Source organism: Pelmatolapia mariae, linkage group LG16_19, assembly GCF_036321145.2.
Source record: "Pelmatolapia mariae isolate MD_Pm_ZW linkage group LG16_19, Pm_UMD_F_2, whole genome shotgun sequence".
NCBI classification, from domain to species: domain Eukaryota; kingdom Metazoa; phylum Chordata; class Actinopteri; order Cichliformes; family Cichlidae; genus Pelmatolapia; species Pelmatolapia mariae.
Genome location: NC_086241.1, coordinates 51,271,968 through 51,287,280, shown reverse-complemented (window position 1 = coordinate 51,287,280; position 15,313 = coordinate 51,271,968). Strand labels below are relative to the sequence as shown.

At 40.0% G+C, this 15,313-nt stretch overlaps 1 protein-coding gene across 1 annotated transcript in view; it reads left to right on the top strand.

The window, feature by feature from the left end:
• Positions 1–15,313, top strand: part of bahd1 (bromo adjacent homology domain containing 1) — a 33,368-nt gene that overhangs the window by 2,645 nt on the left and 15,410 nt on the right. The gene's annotated exons all lie outside the window — the stretch shown is intronic.

Here is a 15,313-nt window from a genome sequence, read left to right as displayed (position 1 = left end):
TCACAGGTTAGTTGGCCTTATTGGGAAGAAAATAGGGCAAATAGTGAAGTTTAACCCCCAACCACAGTGTTGCACAAAGCCAGGCTGACCTGTAATTATGTCTTTATTGATATTATAATGAGGTCAATTGCTGCGATCGTAGATTTCAGCCATTACTTGACTGAATGCCATCGTAACCAGAAAAGAAGTCGAGACCTGCTTGTTACAGGTTAACATACAATTTACAGAACTTTTTAAAAATGTTTTACAACGCTAATGAGTTTCCTTCTTATCCCTGTTCACTGGTATGAATATTTCTCTGTACTGAATGAGCAGCGAACCTCGGGATTAGCAAAGCTGCTCTGTAGCCCTTAGTTGTCTAAAAGCCATTAGCCAGCCCATACTGCTCTGCGCTCTCTTTCCCCGACTCACGCTGGCACAGTTCCAAGACACAGCTGTGAAAATTACAGGCCTGCTTCATGGAAACATAGAAGAAGAGGAGGCAGGGCTGGTGTGGAAGGAAGGAGAAGGGGAGCAGAGATCCACAGACTGCCGTCAGCTGTCCACTGGTCCACAGCTGCAGTGGAGATTTTAGAGATGGGGTCTCACTCACTTCTACTTCTGACACAAACTGGGATTGTTTACACGGGTGTGTGTGTGGGTGGGTTTTGATGGAGGCATTACATTAAATCCTGTTTGGCCGCGACTAAACAGAACAGAAGTCCTCCCTGTGACTGACAAACGTCAGGCTCCTTCAGTGAAAAGCACATGGCACCAAGCGTCCTTCAGTTTGGCAGATGCTAAAAGCATGACTGAGACCCTGGCAGGTGGGCAGGCGGGCACCCCCACCCCCTCCTCACTCACTCCTCAGCTCCTCAGGCCTCCTCTATCAGAGAGTCATTGTTCATGATGATGATGACAATCTCTCACTGTCTCCATTCACCGTGCTATCTCAATCCATCACTCTCTTGTCTCTTGCCTCCTCCCTCCATCGCTGTCTCGCACACATTCTCTTAAATATCCCCCCCCCCTCTTGTTTTCCCCTGCTCTCTCACAAAGTCTGTGTCAAACGCCTGTATCTCTGAAGAGCTGTCAGACAAAGAAAAGCAGGAAGCTGAATGTGAAAGGAAAAAAAAGCCTCTCTGACTTCCACTGAGTTTGACTTTTCTTCTGCTCAGTGAGATGTAAGAGGTGAGATTCTCTCCTCTCCTCTCCTCTCCTCTCCTCTCCTCTCCTCTCCTCTCCTCTCCTCTCCTCTCCTCTCCTCTCTGTTGCTTCACTTCGATCTTCATCAGTATCTCTCCATCTACTTCTCTTTTTTTCCCCTCTCTCTTCTCCCCGTTTGCTAGTCAGGCAGTCTGGCATCTTGCCCCGTCTCTTTGAAGCAGAACAGTAGAAGCAGATAATTACACTTCCTGTCCTGTATCTGCTCTGTGTTGCTCAACTGTCATCTTTACATCGGTAGGCTACACGTTGAAGATGATAAACAGCTTACAACCAGTTTTGAGCTCGAAGCGCTGCTCTGTGTACATGACACATTCTCTTTTGAAGCTGTGTTTTTCCTCTGCACGTGTGCAATTAAGATGATTTTCGTCTATCATGTTTATCAGTTTCTTGGCTGTTTTTTAAAAGCTTCATTGACTGCTCTGTGCCCCCCCCCCCCCTTCGTCAGATTGAATTGTGCACCCTGTCTTCCTATTTCTAACAGAAATGGTCAGATTAAGTTAAATTTGAGTTTGAGTTAAAATCTTTCCTAACCCATGCAAACACAATCACATGATAACCAGCTATGTGTCACATTGCTGCTATCAGCCAAGACTGACACAAATACTTCTCTCGCACACACGCTCCCTTTAGAAAGCCCCTGGTAAACAAACAGGCTGCAGCCAAACAATGACAGGTTGCTAAAGTGGTTAGAGAGATATGCCCTACTGAAAAACTCCATTTTGTTTTAATGACAGGAGATTGACGTACACGGCACTTCCTCTTCTGTTCTTAAACTGACTCTTCCCATTCATTAGGACTGCTGGTACTTTTTTTTTTAATCTCTAGGGTGTCACCCAGCTGTTTTATGTGGAGCTTTGTGCAGTTGTATGTGATTTTCATTACATCATTGTTGCATTCAGGCTTAGCTGGTGTGTGTGTAACAGTCACATTATCTGCTGTGGGTATCACTGTCAGGCTCAGAGCTGCTGTGCAGCCAAAAAACTGTAGGGAAAATGACAAACTGACCATTAGTCTCAAATCAGCCACTTGTAGCTAGCCTGAGAGTGAGGACACCTCGGCTAAGAGTCATAAGAGCTGCAGCGAATAAACTCCAGAGAATACCACAAGCAGGTTTTGAGCAACAGTAGAAACTGTATTGGCATCAGCTCCACTGGTACACGATGTTTTGGTCAGTTTGAGCAGGCAAAGCGAGTTGTGGACACAAAACCAGCATTGCGTAGTCAGGCAGCTGGGCAAAGGGCACATGACCGATCTGAATCAAATGTTTCTCCACAGACTGTGTTGAACCCATGTGGTGACATAATTGGTTGAGCGCATAGTTCAACTCAAAAGGCCTAAATCATACATTTCTGTATCCTGGTTTTTTTGCTGCAAGTTTATTCTTAAAGATCTGACCTGAAGGTATTATTTGTGCCTGTGTCACTGTTGTTAGGCAGTGCATTCACATCTAAGTGTGGCTTCCTAGCTGTGCTGTCCTTGCCTTGCCAGTCTGCTACAGCACAGCTTGAAATGTGAAAATCTTCCACAGCCCACCCAAACCTTTAGTCACAACCAACTCAAGTGATTTTATTTTTAAATTCCCAAAGTATTTGATCGTATAGAATTTATAACTTAAAACTTTTAATTATGATTAAATATTCAGTTAAGAGTTTTCTAACTGAATGTTTTAGCGTGTTGTGTGTGTGTGTGTGTGTATATGTGTATATATATATATATATATATATATATATATATATATATATATATATATATATATATATATATATATATATATATATATATATATATATATATATGAGAAATGACCTCTCAGCCCACCTGCAGTACCTTCGCTGCATGATGTCTCATCGGGGCCTTCACCCCCTGAACATATTGATGCCTGTCACAAATATTTAGTCTCCTGGTGTAGTGATGTTTTAGTTTGGGGATTTTTTTTTTTAATTTCACATTTGGGTTGCTTCACACTGGTTATATAAAAATATGGCTGTAGGACTGAAAGCGTTGACTCACAGTTAGTGGGACATGATTGAAAATCTCATAACAATTATTCCAGTCATTAACTAACTCTTTTAAGCAGCCATAATTAATATTTTTGTTGAAACAACAACAAGTGGCTCAAATGACTGTGTGCAGCCTAACTGCACTGGGACATTATTCTTAGTTTCTAGAATTATCTGCTAGAAAATGAGTCCTCTGAGGACTTGTTGGAGACCAGAAAAGAACAAATAAATGATTTTGTTTTGTTTGTTTCAGGCCAAAAATGTTTTTTAGAACTGACTAAAAACTCATCTCCAGTGAATGAGTGCTCTGTAAGTACTTTGTGTCTGCTGAGTGTATAAATAAGCATTTGGCATGAAAAAAAAAACAGTTTGAATTCCAAACTCTTCTTTAAAGAGTTGCTTCAGTTCATTGAGGTTTGTTGGCGTTGGTATATCTTTGTTGTCATTTGGCATTATATAAATACAATTGAACTGATTCATACGCAGCTCTATTAAGATCCCGTCAAAGCATTTCAGTTGGGCTGAAGTCTGGACTTTCATTGGGCCATTGCAACATCTTGATTATTTAAAGGAGCCAGTCTACAAGAGAATGGCTGTTGGCCTCACGTTTGACTCTATAAATACTTTGGTATACGGAACCATTCAAGGTCAATTCAAAGACTGCGAGATAACCAAGTCCTGCGACTGCAAAACAAGCCTAAACCATCACCCCTCCACCACCATAGTTTTATGAGGTGTTCGTGCTGATATGCTCCGTTAGGTTTTCGTCAAATGTGCTGTGCAATCTTCCGCTTACTGGCAAATGCCTTGAATGTTTTCTACTTGTGAATAATCCTTTATTTCATTTCAAATTGCTTGGAAATGGTTTTATATCCATTCCCAGATTAACTTTAGATCATCAATCAATCAACGTCTTAATGAGGAAAGACATTAGCCTTTCCAATCTTAGAGAAGCTAACTGACTTTCTGTTGCTGACAGCACCAGACCAGCAAACTGCCAGAACATCTGCTTTCATAGAGTTTTTCACTTGCTGATGATCAGTTAAATAAGTGCATTTGAGTAAGAGTCTGGCTGCTACTTATCCTACTAATTTCTACAAAAGCAGAAAGGGTGTACTTAGTTTCCACACACTGCTTCTTCTTCATTTTGCTAAATAAGTAATGACATGGTGTAGTATGTCATGTTGTGGTTCATCTGAGGTTGTGTTTACATCATTTCAGATCCTGCTAAGGACCAAATGATTTGGGTTTTTTTTTTAGTTTTTTTTTAAATTATGTCCTAATATATAAAACCCTAGTAGTGAAATAGGACGTACTTCCTCTTTCACATTACAAACGTCTCTTCTGGTAAAATGTTTTGGTGGGTTTGTTTTGTTTCTCCTGAAATGATTGAGATGTTTGCTGTATGTCTATAGATCAGCACTGAGCGGGTAAGTGAGTGCATCCTGCATGTAGGAAGCATTTAGCCCTCTAAGTTGTTGCCCTGCACCTCTCCGCAGTGTGTTGCAGCGTGTTTATTGCAGTGCAGGTCACCTCTCAGCAGTCCATTCTCCCTCAGCTCCCCCCGGTGCTCACGCCTCATTAGCTCAACACACTCAGGTCCTTTGCAGCTTTTAATTACACACTGTAAAGCTGATATCAGCGAGGACAGCATTTATCCCAGTTAAGCTTGATTCTGACTTCTCAGTAACTTGACAACATGGTGGCTTTCCAATCAGGCTGTTGTGGAAAAGCAAAATTGAACCGTCCGTTAAGCTTTTCTTTAACTTGAACGCCCACTGAGTGAGTCCAGCAGCCGTCAGTGATAGTCCGTAATTTGTGTGTATCGCAACAGGCCGATCTTATCTGTGTTAAGAGGTAATAAATGATGAGCAGCAAATGATCAGTCATGTTTAGATTGAATGTCTCATTAAGAGCAGAGGATACAGTAAATTAGCCTAATTAAGAGGGATACATGCTTCTATTTTTTTTTATGTTATTCATGAGAAAAACATTACTAAACTACTACATTAGGCATTAACATGACTGCGTATTCGTCATTACATAATATATCGTATTATTTAGTGTTTTTCCTGGGGCTCTATGTAAATGTTATCAATGTTGATTAAAATGTCTTTTAGTGTGTAAATGTGGCCCAATGGTAAACACAGCAAGTTCTCTGAGGCTAACGAGATATGTTCAGATGACTTATTTTGTCAACACATGGATGGAAGTTGTGACATTTTGTAGCTTTTACTTAAATGAATACAGTTTAACATGAATGCATTTAATGCAATTCATCTTTGTGCTTCTTTACAGATAAACTGTGCTTCATATAAAGTCACAGCCACTTTATTAGGCACATCTTGCTCGTACTGGGTTTTGCATTTAGAACTGCTTTAATTCTTTGTGGCACAGATTGAACAAGGTGCTGGAAACATTCCTGAGAGATTTGGGTCCATATTGTTCCTGTAGATTTGTCGGCTACATATCCAGGACGCGAATTTCCTGTTTCCCCCACATCTCAAAGGTGCTCTATTAGACTGAGATATGCTGATTTCGAAGGCCATTTGAGTACAGTGAACTCATTGTTATATTCATATATTCACATTTGTGACATGGTGTGTTATCCTGCTGGAAGCAGCAAACAGACGATGGGTACACTGTGGTCATAAAGGGATGGGCATGGCCATCAACGATACTGCTCGCTGTGGTGTTATTAGTGAAAATTAAATTAGTACCAACTGATGGTCAGTTGGTACTGAGGGGCCCAAAGTGTAACAGGAAAATGTCCCCTACACCATTACACCACCAGCATCGGCCTCAGTTTTGAAACAAGACAGGATGAAGCCATTGTTTACTTCTAATTCTGACCTTAACATTTTAATGAAAGAGAAATCAAGACTCATGAGACAGGAAACATATTTCTGGTCTTCTGCTGTCCAATTTTGACATTTCCTGTTCTTAGCTGACAGGAGCGGCACCTGGTGTGGTCTTCTGCTGCTGTAGCCCACTTGCTTCAAGGCTGGACACGTTATGCGTTCAGAGATGTTTGTCTGGACACCTTGGTTGTATTATAAATTATTTGAGTTAGAATCAGATTCATCTTCATTTGGTTAAGTTTGTGCACACAAACAAGGTTCTTTGCTCTCTGCATAAGAAAAGAAACATTTTAAACAGACATTTTTAAATAGGCATATATAAAAATGGAGAACATAAATACGAAGAGTAGATGAAAAGTAAGAAAAATACAAGTTACAAATTATACAAACTATAACAAATAGCTTGGCCTGAATGATGGATATAAATAGGCTGAACATAAAGCAACCTGGACGAACCCTAGATATTAATTTTAATAGTGCATGCTGTTACTTTCCTACCAGTTGAAGCAGTCTGACTCTTCTGTCCTCTGGCATTAACAGAGCATTTTCACCCAGAGCTGCTACTCACTGAACGTTTTCTCTTTTCCTGACGTTCTCTCTAAACTCTATGGTTACGTGAGAAAATCCCAGGAGATTACCAGTTTTGTGAAATACTCAGACCAGACAACCAACAACCATTCCACACTCAGAGTGACTTAAATCACTTTTATTCCCCGTTCTAAAGCTTGGCTAGAAGTTTGTCGTCTTCAGGTCATCTCAAACAAATCTGCATGCCTAAACACAGTGAGTTGCTGCCATGTGATTGGCTGATTCGATATTTGCATTAACAAGCAGTTGAACTGAATGTATCCCTATTTTCTTATTAAAAGAAAACCAGAACATAATCCAGCCTATAGCAGGGCTGCATGTTAGAATATTCCCATGCCTATTGCACCCAAGAGAGTTTTGTTACTGTAGCTTTATTTTGTTTTATACACAATGAGTTGTTAAAGCTATTGTAATAAGCATTCTTCCGTATTTGAACAAGGGCTTGTTAAAAATTCAGTGAATAGTACCTATTGGCATTATGTGCCTGTATAGAAGCTGTAGGAACATTAAGATGAAACATTTAGATGGATGTATACTTGTATTTTCAGCTGGTTTTAAAACAATTATTCAAATACTCGTTCGAAACTTGAAATCCTTTATATAGTAAACTACACAAAGAACTTAGTTTGTAGTTGAATTGGGTGATGATATGGTCTTTATGGCTAGAATATTTTAATATTCCACATCTTTTATTCATGCCCACTTGCTTTTATTATGTTTAACTTACGCTTTTTGTGATTGTGCGGCTTCAAGTTGACCATCTAATGGCTGAAAGTCAGTCAGGTTTCAGTACATTCACTGGTTAATCGTTAATCTTGCTTTGCAGCCAATGAGGCAGAGGGAAAACTTACTTATCAATAACTCTATTTATTTATTTTTGGGATATAAAATAGAGCTGGTTTCATTTGGTACAAATGCATCATAAAACAGACCGACGTTTGAGAAATGGGGAAATTGCACTTGTCTTTGGCGCATATGCACAGAAGATTTAAAGAATTAAAAAGCAAAGAAAAAGCACGAGGAAGTGTGGAAAAATCTGTCACGATGACACCGTTTAGTCCCTGTAGGAATATTACAGTAACGTGACCGTGATTTTACACAGGGATGTCCCGGTGCAACGGCGAATGCAGGCAGCGCATGAATATTATCTCCAGCTTGCCACTTCGGAAGTAGGTCACCGCTCACCGATTTGTTCACCATGTCTCCAGCTACTGTGGGCTGTTTGGTCCACGGATCGCTCCCCGGGTCCGCAGCTCTACCGAGTAGAAACTGATCATCGGGAAAAGAGAAAAAAAAACATCACGGACGGGAGATTTTTATTGATATTATTTTATTTATTTATTTTGAAATTGAGTGGGTGATTATTTCCAACGGGACACGCGAGGTAATGGTGAATCGCTGCTGTGTTTCAGTCACAGTTGGAGATGACAGGGTCGGTGGTTAGGCTGCTTCTAACAACTCGGCTGTAATACGAGCCTCCTAATGATACTGATATTAACTAGTAGCTCCGAAAAAGCCCGATTAAGCGAGGATGGTCGGGTGTTTTCCACTCGTTTCCCCGCTGAAGATCTCTCCTTTTATTTCCTACTTCTGATATCGCAGCCTGCACTCCTGCTACGGCATGCTGTCAGATTAACACTGTCCACCACCACCACCGTGGCCAACTACGATCTTCAAGAGGCGAGTCATTTGTATTTATTTTCTTTATTTTGTTGCACAGTGTGATTATAACGTTAGTCGTTTTTTCCTGCTCAATATATTCGCGAAACAGTAGTGGATGTGGGTGTTTGTGTAACTGCTGGAGCCCGAACCTGCGTGTAGGAGAAGCGAGGTGTTGGTGTTGGTGGAGGATGGTTAGCGTTTGTTTGGTTGGTGGTGTAAGACTGTGGAACTGCTGATTTGCTCCAGGAAAGTGGACTTAATGATATGCACTATCTGAAGCACAGCAGCTTAGGTCCCCGAGAGCTCCAGCCTCGGGGCTGTTTCCCTCATGATGACAGCGCTACACCATGTCCTTCTTCTGAATGAGGCTGTGAGACAGCCAGGCAGAGCCGCCTCCTCCTCCTCCTTCTAATCCTGTATCGGACTTCTGATATAGATGAAACTACAGTCTCTTAATGTGCCATCAGCATGAGAGACAGTCAAATCAATGGCAAGTAGGTTTGATGTGTGAACTATGCTCCATTTACTTTAAAATGCGTAAGATTCACACAGTAGAGCTGCACTGGCATTTGATCATCTGCCGACTAATCTCAGGGTCAAAGGGGAGTCTCAAGATATTTAAAAGGATTTAAAAGGAAAAAAAATTACTATATTTCTACTCACTTTTGCTTTATGTTTTCTTTTTCTTGATATTTCTTCACTGCATCAACCAAAGTACTCGATGAAGTATTTGAATAATTCAGTTTTAGTACTTTACATTTAAATATTGAGCTTTTTCCTTTCCTACATTTATTTGGTTGGCAATTTGTGTGCAAATTAAGCTTTTTCTACACAGTAATACTAACAGCTTCTATTGTGTGACGTGTTCCTGCAGGACAAACTGCCTAAAAGTAGACAAATGTGTTGAATCCCAGCAGCAGGTAAATGCTGCTTAGCTGTTGGGAGATTAGTAGTAAAACACAGCACTAAACAATATGATATTAAGAATGCACCCATTTACTTTTGAAACTTCGTACTACAAGATACTATTTTTAATAGTGTTACTTATGTAACACTTGGAAAGAAGGACTTTAAAATGAATAAATGTTAACATTGCAGCATTTTTAGTAGTGAATTTCAGTTTTTTTAATACCGTAAAAATGAAATACCATATACTGTATATTCACACTGACACTGTATTCTGTAGGTTTTCACATTGAAAATAGTCACCACCAAAAAAAGGATACTTAAAATCATCAAATCCTCCTTTTTTGGGCTAATGAGTCCTTAAAAAAGCATTACAACTGTATAAGAATATAACAGTGTAATACAATATAGCAGTCACATTAAGGAGGTTTTAAATGCAGTACACCGTGAAAAGAGCCTTTAATTCTCAGCTTTGGGATACATTTATTTAAAAAAAACAAAAATGGATTTCCGCCTTTAGTCACTCGATGGCCTTTGACCTCTTTGGATTCTTCTGTTAAATCCTTGACCTTTCAAAGTAAACAGATTTAGTCATAGAGATTTGTACTCGGCACGTCTACTGTTGTCTTAAAGTCAGATAGTGGAGAAAAAGGTTTCCTGTGTAAAATAAAGATAAACAGGGTTTAAACATCCTTCACTGTATATAAAGACAAAAACAGACTCAGTGTTCTCTGTGAATGGGTTATATGGACACGGGGGATGTTAGAGAAAAAACATAAACTGTTGCTAACAGGGATTTTCGAGACTTATGTTTAATGTTCCCTCAAAGAGTCGTAATACAAATGTTATTATTTTCAAACTGTGTGTGTATGTGTGTGTGGGTGGCTTTATGCAGCCTACTGGCATTGCTGCTGTGCATAAGGCGGTGTGAGCAAAGCTCATCTAAACTGGCAACGTGTTTTAGGTCGATTTTCGCAACAGCACGGAAAGAAAAGTGACCGTAATACTCTGGCATTAATTCCCTCCGCTGAAAGGCCGCGTTCTTTGTTGTGGTCAGCGTGGCGATGCTCTAGCCAGGGGAAACGATGATGCTCTTCAATGAGCTCCTGTCCTTCCACTGTGCATGCTTGTCTTATTCAAATGAAGTAACTTGATTTGATATCCACAGACAGAAACTCAATGTGAGGCTCCCTCTGTCCTCTTGTTATCTGAAAATTAAATTTCTCCCTCATGGATTGCATTTCACGGTTCACCGACTCATCCGCCAATAAGGGCCGTAAGACCGAGCTATGAGATGGTTTCAAAAACGTCCGGGCGGAGTTGTCCGCTCCGGATCTAAGTGGGTTTACATTCGTTCGCCTGGTTAAGCCCGAGTATGTTCCGTGTCGTTATTCATTTTAATGCACTGTGGCTTATAAAAAATTGTACTCAGGTTTTAGCGCAGAAAGTCTTGCACATATTTTATATTAGCAGATGGGGGAAAAATGACTGGAAAAGCTGAATAAAACTATTCACACTATAATTAAAGAACTCCGAAAGGAGCTACACAAGGTTTTGGTTTAATCAACCTTTCATTAAGTGGGACCTGAGAGCAAGCTGACATAGTAAAAAAAATGCAATTTGTTGCACACTTGCTGATAAGGTCAACTCGTGTAAATACTAGAGTGCCTTGTGGTCTTTTAAAATATTATTTTACACCATTTAGGGTGGGCAATACAGCCTTAAAAGTATATTACAATATGTTAAGATGATGTGCAATGATATTTCTCATGATATAGAAAAAAATAGCGAGCTACATTTCAGTGATGCTTGCAGTCAGTGTAAGTAAATAAGGGGGATTTTCCTTTTTTTCCAGTGAGCTGCTGTCACTGATGACACACCTCCTAAATCAAAGTGTGAATCTACTGAAACAAGGTGCCAGCAGCAGCAGCAGCATCAGCATTATAGTGTGATAGTAGTGCCACAGCAGTATATCCAGTGACTTGGCAGAAGTCAAATGTAAGCACAAAAGTGTCCCAGCTAGCTTTTCCCTGGAATTTTTAAGTAAAAATATAGAATAACTGCTTAAAACTTTAGTATATTAAGTTAACCTTAACTTTTTAACCAGCTGCTTAAAGCACTGATTTTCCACCGTGTAACCACATCAGTAATTTCCATCCACCGTTTGCTCTTCCTGCCATATGGAGTGCAACGAGCAGCCGTCGATGCTTGGTTTGAGTCATTTGTTTACTTTTGGGTTGCACATCACCAGCTGCTAGTATCTACTCCTTTGTAGTCTGGTTATAGTTGACGATGTTTTCAGCCTCGAGTGGAAAACTAGTTTGTTGTTTCCACCTTCGGCAGGAACAGTGTTCTTGTTTATTTTGCAAAGCATTGTGCTTTGTTGGAGGTTGCTAAAGTAGCTCGCCTTTTTTAGGTGCATGCCCGGGTTTGTCTCATTATTATGTGCACTAAGAACGTGTGGCGTTGCTATAACAGCAATATCACAATGACGTGGACGATGTCATACGGCACAGCCCTATATATAGTTGTTTTTTTTAGACTTGCGCTGCCTAATTGTAAAATTTTAAAAAATTTAAATCCATAATTAAAGGCAAAATTCAAAGAGACAGCTCATAGCATGCAGTGTGTGAGATCCTTGTTTTGTTTCTCATAACCCTCTCCGGCGCACACACGCATACACTCTCCTTGAATGCCCCCATCGCAGCCATTAAAGCCCTGTTGGAACTCTTAAGTGGTTCACTTTAAAAACAGGACAACGGGCAAAAAAGATTACAGCATGATGTGATGCGCTTTGATTTATAGAAAGCCAACATGAGTACAGATAATAAACATCACTTACTGTGGGCTTGTAAGAGCGTCTCACAATACCATCAGCTCCAATCAGTTGTTGTCAATCGTAGCCTTTAGAAAGATGGCAGGCGGTTGTTGCTCGGTGTTCAAAGGGTGAAAGGTTTTTTGTTTTTTCTGGTGATTTATAGGATTTTTTTTTTCATTAAAGTAAATCCTCCATCGAGATTTTGATGATGAGCCATAATGTTTTAACCATCTAAAGCAGACTTACTGCGACCTATGACATTGTTAAACGATGGCATGCGCTCCTATAGAAACCATCAGTCTATATGATATTAACCTTTTTTAACAAAAATGCATTTGTTCATGAAAAGAACTACTCTACCTACAACCCTTAATTTAAACGACCTGTGAAAATGTTTCAACCCACTAATGTTAAGACATTCGAGGTGTGATTGAAATCATTGTACCATATTGATAACTAGGTTATAATTAATTATACATGCAAGGTACAAACAAAAAATGTATTTAAATGACTATTACCATACAACACTGTTAATAGCCATATAAATACTACCGTAAGAATTAAAAGCATTACATTTGAGAAGAAGAAGGGAAGTTTTGAAGTCCTGAATCTGGGATTTGTAGTTGTGTATGGCATGAGTAGTTCCTTCAACATTAAAAGTAATTGTACACATTTTTTTGTCATTTTCCTTTATTTCTTTTGATCTGGATTTAAAAAAAAAATCTTTTAATAATTGTGATTTACCTCATGCATTATTGCCTTCATTACAGGCTAAAAACGGACTGTCAGGGAAAAGACGGTCACGGTTGATGTTTGCAAAACGTGGTACTCGGGGGTTCTGTCTGGTTGTAAGTCTTTAACTGATCAATCAGGATACATTAGCTGAACACCAGTGTTTTATAAACAAAAATCAGCTCTATTCTAAGAAACCACATTAGAGTTGTGTCAGTCATTTCTTTATATTATTGATACCTTATTTGAGAACCAAATTTCAGTGTAGTGGGATTAATAGGAAGTGGACAAGCTCTTCGTTGGTGGTATATTTCTCATTGGGGAGGTGCCCATATGTCTGTGCCTAAGATCATAAAAAACAACTTTTGCCACATTTACTCTATTTACATGTATATACCCTAAATCTGAAACCTGGCACTGTTTTGAGGTGAAGAGTTTTTTAGACTCACATTAAATACTGAACAGATCTTTACTAGTGTGGAAATGAAATAGGCGTCCATGATTGGCTGAAATATAGTGATTGAAATATACTATCGTTAGCCTCTTAGCTCATATCATACACTTACACTGAATCTATTAATAAGAAGCGTGCTCAGAACTTGATCATTTGTGTGTGTTTGTGAAAGCTCAGGGATTTTCTCGCTGGAGAGTCACTTATAATAAAAGGACCCATGTTGACTTACTCCTTGGAGGTCAAGTAGCATAATTGTGTTCCAGGGCTGCAGCAAGAAGCATGATCCATCTCCTTCTGCTGCACACACGAGTGTCATTACATAAAGGTCGCCGGAGTTGAGTCATCAGGATATCTAAAGGCTTTTCCTAAGTGAGGTGTTTTTTCCCGTTGAGGGAACAGAAAGCCGTGAGTTACGGAGGGCCGTAAGTCTTGTTATGCATCGTCTGTTCTAAAGTTGCCGGAGCTGCTTTGGTATCAGCTTGTTGACATGGAAACTGAAGAGGCTATTGTGTGACAAGTGTTTCTGCCACCAGTTTTTTCCCTTTTTTTTTTCTTTTTTTGTAGAATCAGGATCGATTCATGAGTCATTTGATTGTGGTACTGTTTGTTTTGTGCCTCTAAGTGTCAGACAATCATTGCTTAATTTCATATCTTACAGTGAATTGAAAGAGTTTGTTGTGTCGTTGACACTATAAATGAGAATATGAGAAGCGAGTGTTTGAGCATCCATCGTATCAAATATACAATGCATCACTCAAATGCCTCACCTTTTTTCTGGTTTTTGGCTTCTGTGTTTTAGCAGTGAGTGGGTGCTTGCAACCCAACAGGCTCTCAGTGACTTGCTTGAGTCATTAATCTGCTTCAATATGACTTCAAGGCATGGCAAAATGGTCTTTTAATACAAAGGATCAAAAGCCAATAGTTCTCTTTTAAAACTCGAATCAAAACAAAAACCGAAACGTGGAAGCTACAGCACATTAAACTAAACATACACTGATCAGCTACAACATTAAAAGAACTTGTGTAATATTGTGCAAACCTCCCTCGTGCGGCTAAAACAGCTCAGACCCATCAGGGCATGGACACACGGGTCCTCTGGGAGCATCCAGTGCATTCTCATCCCAGGGCATCAAATGCTGCCTTTCAGTCAGATGCAGTGGGGCCACAGTGATACGAACAAGGTGCCCTTTAGCGCTGGTGCCTGAACACAACAGCCACAGCAGTATTGGATCCAGAGAGATAACGGCCTTCCTTTAAACAGTCATATAACCCAGATCAGAATGCTGGAGGGGGAGGCAGTGGAAGAAGAAGGCACTGGTTTATCTGCCAAGAGACCGCAGTTCAAATCATATTTGGGAGCTTTGTGTTTTGCACAGCTTGCTGCTTGTTTAGGTTAAGGGACCAAAAACAGCTTTTACAGCACTGCGGCTCAGAGGTTAGCCACAATGCTTGCCTAACAGCAAGAGGATCCCGGGTTCAAACCCTGGCTGACAAGTTCAAACCAGGACAAACACTTATGTGTGGAGTCTTTTTTTTTTCTTCCTGTGCTTCTGCAGGTTTTCTACAGGCACTCTGGTTTCTCCTGCCATAAAACATGCTAGGCTAATGCTGCCTATCTTGGCCCAGGATACTCCTGTAAATGTAAATGGCAAGAGTTTCACTTCCTGTGTTTTTTTTTTTTTTTTTTAAAAAAGGAAATTTGGGTCAGTTTGGCTAATGGACTGGTTTTTATATAGGGCATTTCTAAGTTACTCGAGTTCTCAAAACACTTTACACTTCCTCCCTCATTTATACAAACAGTTCTTTTTCAATGCTTATGTGTTTTCTGTGTACCATTCATATTGTGATGGATGCATCAGGGAGCAGCTTAGGGTTAGGATCTTGCCCAAGGATGTTTGGCATGCAGGCAGGAGCAGCCAGGGATCAAACCACAAACCTTCCAATTTGTAGATGATCTGCTCTACCTCCTGAGCTACAACCACCTCTTGTCCTTTTGTGCATCTTATTTAGGACACGATGGTGGGTTAGGTCAAAATTCAGCCCTTCTCAATATTAAACCTAAATGTTTAAGTGCTGGCTCAGGAGG